Source organism: Podarcis bocagei, assembly GCF_964188305.1.
Source record: "Podarcis bocagei genome assembly, chromosome: 5".
In the NCBI taxonomy this organism is placed as follows: domain Eukaryota; kingdom Metazoa; phylum Chordata; class Lepidosauria; order Squamata; family Lacertidae; genus Podarcis; species Podarcis bocagei.
Window position 1 is genome coordinate 83437491 of NC_138129.1, and position 13522 is coordinate 83451012.

The 13522-nt window shown below is 41.6% G+C and overlaps 2 long non-coding RNA genes across 3 annotated transcripts in view; one reads left to right on the forward strand and one right to left on the reverse strand.

The window, feature by feature from the left end:
• LOC308587158 overlaps window positions 1-4814 on the reverse strand; it is a 31840-nt gene extending 27026 nt beyond the window's left edge. The window contains exons 1-2 of the long non-coding RNA XR_014008243.1: window positions 4576-4814; window positions 1965-2049 (exon numbers count right to left, since the gene is read on the reverse strand). This is a non-coding gene — a long non-coding RNA (uncharacterized lncRNA). The remainder of the gene's footprint in view (window positions 1-1964; window positions 2050-4575) is intronic.
• Window positions 2330-13522, forward strand: part of LOC308587178 — a 47147-nt gene continuing 35954 nt past the window's right edge. The window contains exon 1 of one of the 2 annotated variants that reach the window (XR_014008266.1): window positions 2330-2407. This is a non-coding gene — a long non-coding RNA (uncharacterized lncRNA). Of the gene's footprint in view, window positions 2408-3245; window positions 3349-13522 lie in introns of those variants that run through there. The other variant, XR_014008267.1, reaches the window with a different exon arrangement.

Here is a 13522-nt window from a genome sequence, read left to right on the forward strand (position 1 = left end):
GATATTTAGGCATTAACTGCTTATTATTCAAGAGTTAGGATGATATGGTTTCACAAACCTACCAGCCAACTAGGCACTCAAATATAAAATAATAAAAGAGTAAACTTTACATATACAAGAAACGTGTATGGTGGCTAATAGCACCATAGAGCGGTCACCACTTTACAACATACAGAGAGTGTTCCAGTAAGGAACGTGAGAGGTTTCCTAAGGCACATTTTGATGCTGAAGAGTTTACTTCCTGTAATCTCCTGCCACCCCACCAAGAGAGTGGTGGCGGCTAACTTCTAGCCACAGTTTCAAAAGAACATGAAATAAAGGGAGCTTTAAAAGTGCCTGTTGCCAGACCAAGCATCAAGTTTCTAAATGACCACTCTCTTCTCATCCTCCTTGAATGAACATGGACCATCAATTTCCTCAGAGGGTGAAGGGAATGTAAAGCAGTGGTTTAGCATCCTATACATTATCTTGCTTTTATGGTTACAAATAGAGCACTTATGTGCATTGACCCATGTCTCATACCAGTTATCGGTAGCCAGATTCAGGTCATTGTTCCAACAGTGTATTAGGGCCTTAAAATGAAATCTGGTCTCAAATTTATCTAATGCAATTACATTATTTGGACAATTTTGTCGTTATTGGTTGTTGTAGTGGCATACACTGTGGCAGGGGATGCAAATATTGGGACAGAATGCCATGTGCATTAAATTCAAATCCACCTTGCATTACGGTCCAATAATTGTCTCTGTTTGTTGTTATTTAATTAATATTCATCGTTTTTGCTTGCAAACTTTAAGACTTTTTAAAGAGGGGAGGGGGGGAGAAATCAGTTTTTACCCTCTCTGGGTTTCCCCAAAGCCCTCTCAGCTATAATTGCAAACTTAAAACGGCCCATGGTCCTGCAGCATATCAACTTGATGTCTATAATTGACCAGCAAACATTTTTTACAGCCTGCTAAATGGTGAGACTAAAATATAATATATATAATGTTGATTAAAGTACTTTTGTACAAAGGGGGTCAGAGACATTAGGAAGTTAAAAGAGAGTGCGAGCTCTGGTGTTGCACTTTTAACCTGTGTGCTTGCTGAATTTCCATAATTGATCCCACATGCTGGCTTTTTAAGCATTTCTTGTCAAATTTCAAACTGCAAAAATCAAATTTATTTAGAAAGGAGCACACTTTTTGGCTGGGACACTAGACAGAATGCCCAGCAATGCAGATTGCTGGTATTATAATAGCAATGATTGCGAAGAGTTGCAATTTAAAGGGCCACAGTAGCTTATAATTGCCTGACCCGATATCAGATCTTTAGGTGTAAAAAGAAAAAAAGGTGGAGGGGAAGGAAAAAAACACCCAGGTTAACAGTAAATCTGAAATGGATTAGAATGGACCCCCAAATGATAATTGCTACATAATTTTGTTTAGGTTGTAATTTGTGGTGTTATTTTTATGGCTGACATGAGACATAATATGTTTTCAGGGTTTTGCAATTGCCAGCCGACAAATGGAATCTGTCACAAAGTATTTGCAGCTTCCCCCTTGTGAAGGTTATAATGCTCGTGAAGCACAAGTGCATACTGCAAATTATTTAGTGTAGAGATCCATGAAATATTTCCCTAACAAGGTAATAATAACTAGGGTCATACATAGTATAATAAGCCCCGTTCATGCTTATTGTCATTATCCGACAGCAGCAGATACATTCCACAATATTTCTTACTTACCTCTTGCATTCTGCAACATAAGCGTTGCTGAGATGTGCTGGAACTGATGCAATCCTTGGGAATAATCCAGAATTAATATTTTGACACTGGCATCAGTGAGATAGAGATTGCCTGAAGTGATTAAGAGGTGCTGGGGCCCATACCTCTTGAGAAGAAAACCCAGCCCACAAATACTGGATGAGTGCTCTGCATATGCTCAGAAGGATACTGTCATCCACAACATCAGAGGCTCGCTTACCTTTTGTTCATCTTCTAATGTGATATATGCCATCATCTGCCAGCGATGCCTTTCTGCATTCTACATATGACAAACAGGCCAATCTCTGCACAAAATAATAAAAAGACAAAATTGAAAAAACCAATGGAAGAACAAGTCAGCCACTCAGACCTTAAGGTGGCCATGCTGGAAGAGAAGAACTTCAGAGGGAAAATGCAATACAAAAAAAGCTCAATTACAAAGATCAGGTGGTTCAGGGCAATCACCTGTGGATTGAATTGACACCTTGGATTGTTTTATAATCACATTACATGTTGTTAATTGGCTTACCAAGTCAGTTTGCCAGTATAGCTGCTTTTTAAATTTCCCACAATGCCCCAAGCAAGGCTATATCATGGCCACAGTGAGAAATTAAAATGGCAACAAGTCTCAGTCTTCTGGCACACTGCTGCAGTTGGCATCAGGTAAGCCTGCTGGGAGCACACCAGGGTACAGCAAAGCCCTCTACAACAAACAAAGTTGCAGACCTTTCAAGTGTCGCTACTTTCCAAGGACATCCTTGATTTAGAGAAGCTGTCCCAGTTTCCTATTCTGTGTGGAATGTCCCACTTTTCCTTAGGATGTCTTTATTTTCATTGGAGAAATGTTGGAGGGTATGGAGTTATCCGACCCCTGAGCTGCCTGAAGGCAATCCTGTACTGTATAGGGAAGTTTTTTTTTTAAAAAAATGTTTAATGTTTAATTATATTTTTTATATTTGTTAGAAGCTGCCCAGAGTGCCTGGGGCAACCCAGTAAGGTGTGTGTGGTATAAATAGTAAAATTATCATTATGGATTGGGGTGTCTCTATTTTCATCAGAGAAATGTTGGAGGATAGGGAGCTGGGTCTGCTGCAGTGAGAGGAAAAACTGCAACCAGCAGGATTCACTGTTACTAAACCTAGAAACTGCTTCCTTTAGCTACCCTACCATTTGTCAAACGGGGGACAAATGAGGCAGAATAGAGGGGAGATCAGGATTGTGCCTTTTTTTTGCCAAACAGCGGTCTGTATTTTGTGTGCATCCCAGTGCACGTAGGCCACTGTGCAGAAGTATTTAACAATGGGCCTATATCAGGGATATAGCCTGACTCCCATTCAGCCTAATTGCTTGCCAAGAACTAATGCAATTTAATCATTTTGAACATATTGGCCTATCTATGTTTATGAGACAGCAAGAAAAGAGAGAGAGATTTGCTTTATATTCTGGTTGATAAAAATATGTGAGCGTCTGTGGGAATTAAAGGAGGAGTGGAAATCTTTACCTTCCCAAGTGAAAGATGTGGAAGGGAGTAAGAGAAGAGATCAAGGTGAAAACTGGGAGGAAGGATGCCTCAAATTGAGAGGTGTGATTGCCAGGCCATGTATGTAAGTAAACTGTGGAGAATCCCACGTTGCCTTTGTAGAATGGAGATCTATTTGGCCTCATATATTTCTATAGAGAGCATAAAATAAATATTTTTTATTTCTATCTTAGACTTCAGGCTCCTGACACTTTTCAGCAGTTGGCTGAGGTCAATTTATTTGTTGGGTCAATTTATTTGCATTGTTTTATTCAGAGCTGATTTTCTTTATTATACATTTACTCATGCGAAATTGGTCCTATTTTTCTTATATTTGTTGCTGTTCATTTTATACATTGTGAGCTGCCTTTGGCAAACCATCTTGTGGAAAAGTGGGATACAAATAAATGGGTAATGACAAGATTTTGATGGTGCTATTATTCAGCGATCCACTGCCCCAATTAGCCACCTCACAACAAAATTTCTGGCTACGAGCCTATATATTATCCTGAGCTCCTCCCCCACTAAACACAGGGTGGTATCTGATTTAGTTATAGAGTAAACCCATTGAAATTAATATATTTGTTAGTGATCATTACTAGCATTGGGTCTTCTGAATGATTGAGGCTCCATCTGCACTACACACCGAAAGCAGCACCATATCACTGTGAACTGTCATTTCTGGGAACTGTAGTTTGTTAAGTGTGCTGAGAATTACCAAAAGACCCCTATTCCCCTCACAGAGCGACAATTACCAGAGTTTTCCTGAGGAAAGAGGCTGTTAAACCACTCTGAGAATGAAAGCTTCTTGAGGGAAATAGGGGGTCTTCTAACAACTCTCTTAGCACCCTTTACAAACTACGGTTCCCAGGATTCTTTTGACTGAAGCCATGACTGGTTTAAAGTGTTGGGAAAGCGCAGATGGGCCCAGAGTTGGATATTAGCTGCTCGTTTTGAGTATAGGGTTTATGCCTCCTGACCAGCCTGCAGGGCCGGGCCAATACGTTCTGCCGCCTGAGGCAAAGGACAAGATGGTGCCCCTCACCCTACTTCCACCTACAGAAGCGGACTGGACCGGTAGTTAAATCTGACTTCAGCACTAGCAACAGAACACTGTTCGACCATATTTGAGGGCAAAAGGTTAGCTGGGGATTCAAGACACGACTCTGTTCTCTCAACACTTCAGTCTGCTTCTTGAGGCCTGACTCTACCTAATAGTAGGGCCGGGTCTACCAGCTTCCCTTGCCGACTTCCCTCACCGACCCTCCTTCACTTCCATGTCTTTTCTGCCTCTTATTCTCCAGCCACCTACCTTAAATATTCCTCTTTCACAGTCAGTTCTGTTCTCAGCATATTTATTTCCTTCAGCCTCATTGTCTCTGCCCGCTTTCAGGACATTTCTCCCCCAGTTTTTCCCATTTTCCCAGACTGCCTCTGCATGAAGTTTTGATCCCACCCAAACTGACAACATTCTTTTCTCTCACAAAAGCCGAACTGCAAACTCTTAAGGTCTTGGAGCAAGTCAATTGAATCAGCTCAGCTAATCAGAGCCTGAGAACAATACAATATAGATACCAAAAGTGGTGGCTGCCTTGCAGCAGCAGTGATGTTTATCTCTCTCTTACTGGAAGGAAATGACTAAAGGTGACCCCTTTGTTTATGCATCTGTAGGCATGGGAAGGAACCATGCACAAAGTTTGGCATGGTAAAGATATCTTCAAATCCACCCTAACACCACATTCACAAAGGGATGATGGACAACAAGAAACACTAGACTAGAAATGTGAAACTTTGACAATGATATTGCACAAACATTGCATAAATGATTAAAGAACCCTCAGGAAGGCTGATTGTATATATTGTTTTTTCTGTTCATTTTACTTAAAAACTGTCTTTTTATAAAAACAATTATTTTTCCTTATATGGAGTTTATTGTGAGCTGCCTTGAACCTGTTGTGGTCAGAAAGAAATAATGAATAATCGTAAAACCTATGAATAAAATTAAAATTATAATAATACATATAGAGAGAGAAGCAGGTTTGTTTTAATTTCGGCAGATATTTCTGTAAATAGTAAATAAAAAATAAAATAGATATAATCTAGTGGCAGTTATTTCTTATTTTTTATAACAGCAACAATAAATAATTAAATTTATTAAGCACCTAAAACCAAGTGTGTGGTGTAAAAAAGACTTGAATTATTTTGAATTTTAAATAAATTGATTTTTAAGGCCTGAGTAGCTTTTCACGATTTATCTTATATTGTTTTGCCAGTTATGCTTATTGAAAATTAGTTATGATTCCAACTGAATAATTTCCACATCTAAAGGACATTAATTCAGTCTTGATGCACTTTGGCAGAAGTTTCATTTAAAGGACAAGAGCGCCGAAGTCAGAAACATGTTTGTGTCTTTTTTTTTTTCATGAATAGCCCATGTCTATTCTCTATGAAATTGATGTCAAAAAAGTATTATATATTTTCTGTGGGAAATAGAAGGCTGCCCTCTACTATCCTTGTCAGGTCGTCGTATCCTTTTAATCATACTTTTCATTTCAGTACATTGAAATTTCCGTTACCAAGGACAACATCATAAATAAAAGTGTTTGTGAAATTTTTACCTGCAGCTTCCTAACTTTGTGCATTAAGCATGAGACTAGCAGAGAGGTGGTCAAATGTGAAAATTTATAATCATTTATTACGTACGGCTGAAGCGAGAAGGGAATAAAAGCGTGAAGGCATACATCTATAAACTGGAGCAGAAAAGCTTAAATGAAAAGTAAAGTGAATTTCTGTGTCTTGTCATAAAGTAATGAGAAGCTAGAGCTTTTATTCATAGCAACCCAAGATGCATTTACTCTCAATCTAGCTTTAGCAGTAAATGCTCCCCTGATGTATTGCTTCGGACTTACAAAGAAATATTTGTGCTCTACATAATCGTATAGTTAGGAGAATTACTGCACGGTTGAGAAGATTCTATAAAGGTTTATAGCTGGTGATGTTACTGTAATTTAATCGCGATGTAGCTAATGTAGTACTTTAATACCATAGGTTACTTTTTTTTTATTTACCATTTATTAGTAAGTGACAGAGTCAATCATCACTACATCATAAACAAATCACAGAGAATTCTGCCGGAACCCTACAATCCCAGAATAGATGTACTGTAGCATTTTTATAGAAGCCGTTCCATAATGAGTTAACCATCAAATTATTATTTAACTGAGTAACCATGTAAGTAAGGGTTCTTGTTCTCAGTCCATTGGCCAAAGAAAACCCTGATGCGTGTTTTACTCCATGAATACAATTAGTGCTCTGTGTGGTACGAACATACCAAAACATGTTGTCCATCCATTATCAGTAATGTGGAGAGGTGCCATCTCAGGAATATTAAGCATGCTCTGGTAAAGAGGACTTCGTAGATCCCTTTCTTTTAGCATTTTGATGTGTTTTGTCAACACAGCCAATATGCTGCCTCGGTGCTAGCTGATACTCTTTTTTTAAAGCAAGGAGTAGAAAATGTACTTGAAATGTCATGGGCACTGCATTCTCTATTAGGGTGTCTTATGATGCCCCTAATACTGCCGTTGACTTATCCAACATAGGGACAATGCATCTGATAATATAAACTGGTACCTATTGAAATATGGGCCCAGATCCATTGTGGAATATCACTTTTTTAAAAAAGTACCTTTGCCATGGACACGGTTTAGGGCAGGAGTGTCAGCCCCAACCAATTTTTTCCTCCCCCCCCCCATTTGTCAGTAATAGACACATGGTGGGTATGCAAATCATCCCTTGCCAATCATCAGGTTGATAATTTGATGAGTTGGTGGGGGCGATAATCCCCCTTTGAATAATCTGCATGGATAAGATGTGAAGGGGGCTTTGTGTCCTGTGTGTGTGCATGGATGAGACTGTGCACATGAGCGTGTGGGTTGGCCGCACCCCACTTTTGGCCCCAGCATGTGGGTACTGTAGGCTTAGCCAAGGGAGAATGCAATTGCCCCTGTTTGGAGGAATGATCAGTGGTGAAGGGAAAGAATTAAGATTGAACTGTGAGGAGTCTCCTAACAGTCATCAACACCCTTAACAAACTACAGTTCCCATAGCTTGTTGGGGGAAATCATGACTGTGAAAGTGGTATAAAGGTAAAGGGACCCCTGACCGTTAGGTCCAGTCATGGACGGCTCTGGGGTTGCGGCACTCATCTCGCTTTATTGGCTGAGGGAGCCGACATACAGCTTCCGGGTCACGTGGCCAGCATGACTAAGCCACTTCTGGCGAACCAGAGCAGCGCACGGAAACACCGTTTACCTTCCCGCTGAAGCGGTACCTATTTATCTACTTGCACTTTGATGTGCTTTTGAACTGCTAGGTTGGCAGGAGATGAAAGTGGTATAATAGTGCTTTAAATGTATGGTGTGGATGTAACCTACGAATAAAGTCACATGTGATATGGGGTTATTTCATTTTAAAACACACATCCTGGCGGTCTTGATAGGTCTAGCGATGCTTGTAAGGGACTGTTCAACCCTACACAATTTCCCTAAGCTAAATTGCCCTCCTAAAGTTGTCATTTGTACCTCAAAGGAGCCTACATTCCAATTAATAAATTATGCATATTTGCAAATGTAATTAAAGTGGTCCAGTTACACATTTTGGTTCCGATAGGTGGTTGAGTCTTCACATAGAAAAAAATTGGGAGAGCATTCATGCACAGATGTTTCACAACAATTATTGTGGTAATTTGAATATTTAATAATGGAATAGGAAGTGGAGATGGTAGGGCATGAGCAGGGATGCTAATAAGGCTCTGAAACAAAGACTAGCAGCTACTTTTACACTTCATGTAGTACCGTATTTTTCGCCCCATAAGACGCACTTTTTCCCCTCCAAAAATGAAGGGGAAATCGGGGTGCGTCTTATGGGGCGAATGCCTGCAAGCCTCGCGCGCCCGGCAGGAGGTCCCACCGGGTGCGCGAGGCTTGGGGCGGCAGCCTGTCGCCCGAAGCACGGGGAGCCCTCTGGAGGGCTCCCCCTGCTTCCGGCGAGTGTCTGCAAGCCTCGCGCACCCGACAGGAGGTCCCACCGGGTGCGCGAGGCTTGGGGCGGCAGCGGACTGCTTGCGCGCACCTAGAAGCTTGGGGCGCGCTGAGCTCAGCAAGCCCCAAGCTTCTAGGTGCGCGCAAGCAGTCCGCTGCCGCCCCAAGCCTCGCGCACCCAGCGGGACCTCCTGCCGGGTGCGGGAGGCTTGGGGCGGCAGCGGACTGCTTGCCGGGATGCAGAAGCTTGGCGCGCGCTGAGCTCAGCACGCCCCAAGCTTCTAGGGGCGCGCAAGCAGTCCGCTGCCGCCCCAAGCCTCGCGCACCCAGCGGGACCTCCTGCCGGGTGCGGGAGGCTTGGGGCGGCAGCGGACTGCTTGCCGGGATGCAGAAGCTTGGCGCGCGCTGAGCTCAGCACGCCCCAAGCTTCTAGGGGCGCGCAAGCAGTCCGCTGCCGCCCCAAGCCTCGCGCACCCAGTGGGACCTCCTGCCGGGTGCGGGAGGCTTGGGGCGGCAGCGGACTGCTTGCCGGCATGCAGAAGCTTGGGGCGCGCTGACCTCAGCTTGCCCCAAGCTTCTGGATTAGCGCAGGGGTCCGCTAGCCCTGGGAGAGGCGCCCGGCTCTCCCACGCTAGCGGAGACCTTGCCGGCACGCAGAAGCTTGGGGCGCGCTGAGCTCCGCACGCCCCAAGCTCCTGGTGTAGCGCAGCGCACCTGGGGGGGAAATAAAATTTTTTTCCTTTATTTCCCCCCCTAAAATCTAGGTGCGTCTTATGGGCCGGTGCGTCTTATGGGGCGAAAAATACGGTAATCATTGGTACATACTGTGTTTGCTATGGTAAAGAGACAAAGTGTGAAGGGAAGTTGCACATCTCCAAACCATTTAACACGGATCCCAGCCAAGTTCTACTCAGACTCATTGAAATCAATGGACCTAAGCTAGTCACCCATTAATTTCAATGCATCTACTCTAAGTAGGACTAGCATTGGATACAAGCCTATGTGTTTACTGCAAATAAATTCATTTTTTCTGAGCTTTTCACATCTCTAGACTCTAGCACTTCACTTCTTTATATACAGGGCATGCTTGTATTTCTGAGTTGAGAGAAAGAAGGTTATTCTAAATATTTTGAAGGAGCAGTTCAGCTCTTTTAAGTAAAGGCAATATATTAAATGCCCATCAAAAGGAGCTGTAATGGGGAATCCTGGACTTCTCTGTTTTTCAGTCAAGCAGATATGCCTGCTGGGGAAGAAGAATTAACTGGGGCGGGGGAGATGATAAGATGTTATTATTTGCAGTTCTTGTAAAAGTGAAATCACCCATGCCCATCTCCTGACAACACCTTTGCACTCTAAAAAAACAATAATCAAGCACTAGTTTACTTTTTTAAAAAAACTAATATTTATGTTTAAAATGTGATTTTTATCGCAAAGTAAAAGAAAGCATTAATCTTTTTATAATAAGGGGTTCCACCCTTCTGGAAAGCTCTCTTGACTTTGCTCTGCCCCTGACAAAATGGCAGGAATAATAGACAGGGAGATAGGGAAGGAATGAAAGATGTCTCCATCTCCTCCTTATTCCTTATTCCTTTACTCACTGAGGTACTTGCTGTTTGCTCATATTGAGCTTTTTAATCTTGCTTTTCAATATAATGCCCAAAGTACTGTGTAATATAAGCCAACATGTAATCCAAAATCAGGAAGATGATAAAACCATCTAAAACAGCAAGGGGTCAGATCAGGCCAGCATCTGTACCTGGAAAGTGACTGTAGTAAATGGATGTGTTAGGGGTGGGATTTCCATGTCTGTGTCATGGCACCTGCCTCTGGGTCCAGCATCTATACCATGCACCCTGTGAGTGAATGTGAAGGTCGCCATGCACAGTACTATTAGGGCTGCTGTACCGTGAAGTTTTGGGTTTGGGGTCTAAGAGAGCAATGCATGTGGACATTGGCTATAATTCAGCACAATATACTATGGTTTTCAGTAACATCTTTGAGGAGCAAAATTAATATCTAACATGGAAAACTTGCATGATTTTTTTTTAATGTAGAAGATATATATTTTTTAATGAATAAATATTTCTGTTGAGCCTGTATATTAGGATAGAAGTCCTGTTACCATTGCACCATAGATGGATATACCTTGGAGTGCGGTGCCTGGTCCGGAAATGATAAAATGTTTTATATCTTCATCAAAAACAACATTTGATATAATTCCCCATGATCTCAGTTGTATTATTTGTGTAAATAATGTGACAAGTATTTTCCTAATCTAAGCAGGGATTTAAATAAAATAAAATAAAATATTCCATTTGACAAATGTTAAGGCAAAGCATGCCCATACACTTGTTATGGAATAAATGAGCACAATTAATTCAATGTGCATTCGTATGAAGTATTCTCTTTCTTTGTCTATCTCCCCATGCTATACGTATATAACTGTAAGTATCTTTCAGTGTAGGAACTTATTCCTCTAATAAACAGTTTTATTAGGGTTGTTAATATTGGATGCATATGTTAAAGTGGTATTTATTTGTTCATATCAATAGTTTATTTGCTAAGGGTGAAATCTTGATTTTGTATGTTTCCTTCCTGTTTTATTTTTAGTAATTGAAAAATGTAAGCATTAACGTTATAGCTGTCAACAGCTAAGAGGCTTTCAAGTCTCTTAAACTGCCTCGTTTTTAACTGATTGGCCAATTAATGCACCAATTAGAATAAATATTGTTGCAGCTTCTCAGCTCAAGTGAACTTCTTGAGGATAGCTAATAAACTTTAGACAAGAAAATAATTCCTCCTTTGAGATGACATTTTTAAAGATATTTCAAAGAACAGAAGCATGGAAATAGTTTAGAACCAACAGCACAATTCACTAGTCATTTCTTAGGAGCATATTTCCTTGATGTGAATAAGAGTTTCTATGTAATGACTTCAGTTCAAGGGTGTCTACATAGCCTTGGCTTCTGTTGGGTTGTGTCCAGTACTGCCCACATTATACCTTCCTTAAGAACATAAGAACACCTCAGTAGAACAGACCAAAAGCCCATCTAGTTCAGTATCCTGTTCTCACTGTATTCAACTAGATACCTATAGGAAACCCACAAGCAGGACCCAAATATAATAATAATAATAATAATAATAATAATAATAATAATAATAATAATAATAATAATTTTATTATTCCACAGCCACTCTGGGCAGCTTCCAATTGAGTGTTAAAAACAATACAGCATTAAATATTAAAAATTTCCCTAAACAGGTCTGCCTTCAGATGTCTTTTAAAGATAAGATAGCTGCTTATTTCCTTCACATCAGAAGGGAGGGCGTTCCACAGGGCGGGCACCACTACCGAGAAGGCCCTCTGTCTGGTTCCCTGTAACCTCACTTCTCACAATGAGGGAACCACCAAAAGGCCCTTGGCGCTGGATCTCAGTGTCCGGGCTGAACGGTGGGGGTGGAGACGCTCCTTTGGGTATACAGGACCGAGGCCATTTAGGGCTTTAAAGGTCAGCACCAACACTTTGAATTATGCTCGGAAATGTACTGGGAGCCAATGCAGATCTCTCAGGACCAGTGTTATGTGGTCCCGGCGGCCACTCCCAGTCATCAGTCTAGCTGCCGCACTTGTGATTCCTAGCAATTGATATTCAGAAGTATACTATCTTTGACAGTGGAGGTTACCCACTGTGACCAAGAGCTGCTCCACCAGAAAGTCATGAGAATCCTCCAAAGCAGCTTCTGATACAGCATCAGGGACAGCATTCAGAAATCCATAGGGGGCTGGAAGATGTTGACTGTGTGCAAGGGGCTCTTTTATATCCCAGCCACTGAAAACCTTGGCAAAGGATAGTTCTGATTAAAAATGCCTTTTTAATCTACAATGAACATACTGTTGTTGTCAGCTAACCAGTGGCATAGCATAGGTTGCCAGAGCCCGGGGCCATGAGGAGGGTGTGGAAGGGAGGGAGACAGAGTATGCATGTGCATTCAACTGCCTTAAAGGCATCTGTGTCACCAAGGAGATCACAAGTGAAGATATAGGGGGAAAAGAGTCATTCCATAGTCTGGAAAGGTCATTTCCTGGTTCGCATGGAGAAGCCGTTTTCAATGGAGCCCAGTATGCTGACTGGGAATTCAGCTTTCCCTTCCCTCTATATCATGAAACCCAAGAGGACACGATCACTTCCTCCCAAGGTTCTCAGTACTTCCACTTTGTCTTCAGAGGTTTTTTAGTATCAACCATCTGACCCAACTGAGACCATCAGAGTATTGACAATCTCATTAGGATTGGTACACATGGTTCCACTGATTTGTGGTTCAGTTCCTATTTCAAGACTAAACTCAGAAGGTGGTGCTTGGAGACTGATGCTCTATCTCATGGCTTTTGGGATCGGACATGGTTCTGTCTTGTGCAATGTGCTTTTTAGATATGGAACTGCTAGGTTAGGTTATCTGGAGGGTTGGAGTGAAATGTTACCAGTCTGCAGTTGTCATCCAACTCTACTTCTCATTCCCATTGTCTGATTCCATGGAGGCAGTGGAAGTGATAAACTGCTGTCTGGAGCCAGGTTAGGAATGGATGGGGAGTGGGAAATAATCTGAAACTTAACAAAGAGGTGATAGAGTCATTATCAGTAAAGAACTCTAGGAGAGTTGGTTCAACCTTTTATGGATGGTGGAGCATCCCCTTAAAGGAACAGCTGCAAACTTTGCAAACTTGGGGATACTTCCTTGATCCATTACTTCCCCTGCATGTGGCTAGGAGTGCCTTTTATCAGTTTTGGCTGATAAACTACCTCTAGGCTTTCCTGCAGAGGGTGGACTTGTCCTCAGTCATCCATGCATCAGTTACATCCAGACTGGATTATTGTAACAATTGAATGCCTTTGAACAGAGTCTGGAAGGTGCAGTTGGTGTAACATGCCAATTCATTAATTGATGTGCTCTGGATTAAGTGGAACTGTTCATTTTTAGTTGGTAAAATGTGGTTTTAATTTTATTATTTTATATAGTTTTAAATATATATTTATTTGTGTATTTATTCAGGAATTTTGTACACTGCCTTGTGATGGCAGCAGTGTTCAGAAAGGTGTTTTAGAAATCTATTAGTACTAAATAAAACCAAATACATACCGGTAAATGTATTTAGGCTACATGTGGTAGTCTAGATTTTGTTTGATGCTTGAAGATCTGAACATATAACTCCTGTTGTAT